The sequence below is a fragment of the Lethenteron reissneri genome, chromosome 63 (assembly GCF_015708825.2).
Source record: "Lethenteron reissneri isolate LAM-NWPU_2019-01 chromosome 63, ASM1570882v1, whole genome shotgun sequence".
NCBI lineage: Eukaryota > Metazoa > Chordata > Hyperoartia > Petromyzontiformes > Petromyzontidae > Lethenteron > Lethenteron reissneri.
The window spans coordinates 5,911,532-5,914,574 of record NC_083841.1 but is presented as its reverse complement, the minus strand read 5'-3'; positions in this window follow the sequence as shown (position 1 = coordinate 5,914,574).

The following is a 3,043-nucleotide window of genomic DNA, read 5'->3' as shown; positions in this document are numbered from 1 at the left end:
TCAATGATGGCAGTGGCATTGCCCTTGTTGGCTAAGAGGATGACTATGTCATCTCTCTTTGTTAATTGAGAAAGCTCAAAGCGCTCATCTTTACTGATGTTGCTAATAGGTGTCTTAGCGTTTTTGAGGATTGCAGTGATTTCCGATCTTGCCACGTCTGCAGAAACGTGTCCCAAACCATTAAGAGCTACGTCGACCTGGGCAATGATATCATCAACTGGGATGTGTTTAGGGGTGTAGCGAAATTCAACCCTTTAGCTAGAACCGATTTAAGCTTGTTCTTGAAAAGGAGGTTGAACTTGGAAATCAGGCTATCTTTGCATTTAGCTGACATTGAGGCAGCTGAAGAGGCCGTCATGTCATCTACATGTTCCCAATCAGATGTAGACATTTTTTTCTGTGATTTCAAGAGAGTCTTGTCTAAATTGTCGAGTTTAAATCGGAGCAATCTTATTCTCTCTGAGATCAGGGCTAGGCCGGCCCTGAACAAGATCCGTTTAGCATTAGGAGAAGTGACAGCAGCAGATGTGAGCGTAAAGGCGATCGGTATTACCTTAGTGTCGCGGCATCTCTTCAGAAATGTGAGCGACTTGATCAAATTAACCTTCTTGTCTAGAAGTTTGTTAAAATATCTAATAGTTGTGTGGAAACCCTCCCCGTAGAGGCGGTTAAATCTTGACTTAAAGCTTTCGGGCCTGCAGGAATTGATATTCTTTGGGTCTTACGGTAAAGTCACGTAGATAGAAAAATAACAATAAAATAATAAAGATTTTAACGAAGTGAATAAAATGTGGTGGGCTCACATTAAATTGATTTCTCCAAGACGAAGGTACTCTGCAAACCCACTGGCTATCAACAAAGATTCGTTCATGAAGCCATCCAGATATATAAACACAATTTCAACCGAGAAGATCGGTACAAACTGAGCAATCATTGGAAGGACGTTATTAACCAGTTTAAGTCATAACTGTCTGTGATGTTTCCATCCTACCTGCTAATGTTAGCAGTTATTTTAGACTCTGATTTGACATTAACAGTTTCACACTAACACAGCCGCCGTTGCTCATGTCCTCTATATGGCGGCGGATCCGCGATCTTACATTGACATGCTAATCTCTTACATTGACATGCTAATCTCTTACATTGACATGCTAATCTCTTACATTGACATGCTAATCTCTTACATTGACATGCTAATCTCTTACATTGACATGCTAATCTCTCACAATACAATGGCCACCTCCGCACCCTCGTCATGGAGGCAGCTCTCCGATTTTACATTGACATGCAAATTTCTCACTTTCACATCACTAGCCCCGCCATAATTTCGATTTAAAGCTTTCGTGACTGCAGGGATTCATCGTCTTGGTTCTTTCGGAAAAGTCACGTAGAAGGGAAATAATAAAAATAAAACATAATAAGAGAATTGTATTTTATTATGTTTTATTTTTATTATTTCCCTTCTACGTGACTTTACCGAAAGAACCAAGAAGATAGCCCCGCCCACTTCGCTTATGACCCTTGGGCAACACCCATTTCAAACCTTTAAAACAGCCTGCCTCAGCAGCTCTTCCCCTCAGTGGCGGCTCCTGCAAAATCTCTCAGGGGGGGCAAATCTCTGGATGATTGATAAGGATAAGGTCCACCCATGCAATGGATAAATTAACAGCTTAAGCATGTAAAGGCAACTTCACTTCTTTAATATTAATGAAAAATAAAGTGACTCTTACAATACATCTTGTTAGTTTCTATACTCACTATTAAAACAAACCACTCAAGTTTATTTTATTAAAAATTCCACTAGGTGGCGATAAATTATATTGTTGGATGAAACGTGCTTACGTATGATGACGTAAGCACGTATGATGACGTAAGCACGTATGATGACGTAAGCACGTTAGGGCGAGCCCTCCCGGAAGCCATAGAGAATGCATTGGAGCGCCCCCGTTCGAAAAAAAACATCTTTGAATGTAAGTCTATGGGGCCACTCGGGGCGATTCTCAGCCGGAGTGAAATCGCCCCAAAAGAGGCGGTATTCCACAGAACGTGACATGACGCTGATTGGACTATATCCAGAGGCACAGTGACGGCTCGCGTGACTCTGTGGTTGAATGACATTGGTGGTGCGTCGCCCAATCGCCCTAATGAAGAAACCGCCCCTGCTTCCCCTCTTTTTTCTCCTAATGACGATTGCTTGTGTTGCGATCGAAACGTCGTGATATTTTCATGATTTTTATTCACTTTATTTTCGTTTTTATTATTTTATTGTTATTTTCTTTTTTTCTATCTACGTGACTTTACCGAAAGACCCTGAATAATATGAATTCCTGCAGTCACGAAAGTTTTAAGTCAATCTTTTTTTGTTTTCTTTTATAAAGCAGAAGCGATCTTGCTATGACAAATGAAGTTGGATGATCAGGTGGTTTCCTTTTTTTGTAGCCAAATAACTCTCGAAATGCGTGACGTCGATTCTAAATGTGGGGGAAAAAATGGAGGGCCTGGATGAAAAGTCCACGCGATCACGGGGAGAGAGAGACACGCAAACTCCAAATATACAGCAGCAGGTGTCATGTTCGGGACAGAACCCACGACCTCCTGTACACCAGGTGAGGTAGTTAACATCTAGCCACCGTGATGATGAGAGAGAGAGATGCAAACTCCAAATATACAGCAGGCGTCAGGGTCCGGATCGAACCCACGACCTCCTGTGCACCAGGCAAGGTAGTTAACATCTCCTAGCCACTGTGATCATGATGAGAGAGAGAGAAACTCAAACTCCAAATATACAGCAAGCGTCAGGGTCTGGATCGAACCCACGACCTCCTGTGTACCAAGCAAGGTAGTTAACATCTCCCAGCCACAGTGATGATGAGAGAGAGAGAGACGCAAACTCCAAATATACAGCAAGCGTCAGGGTCCGGATCGAACCCACGACCTCCTGTGCACCAGGTGAGGTGGTTAACATCTCCTAACCACCGTGATCATGATGAGAGAGAGAGAATCTCGAACTCCAAATCTCCAGCAGGTGTCAGGGTCGGGATCG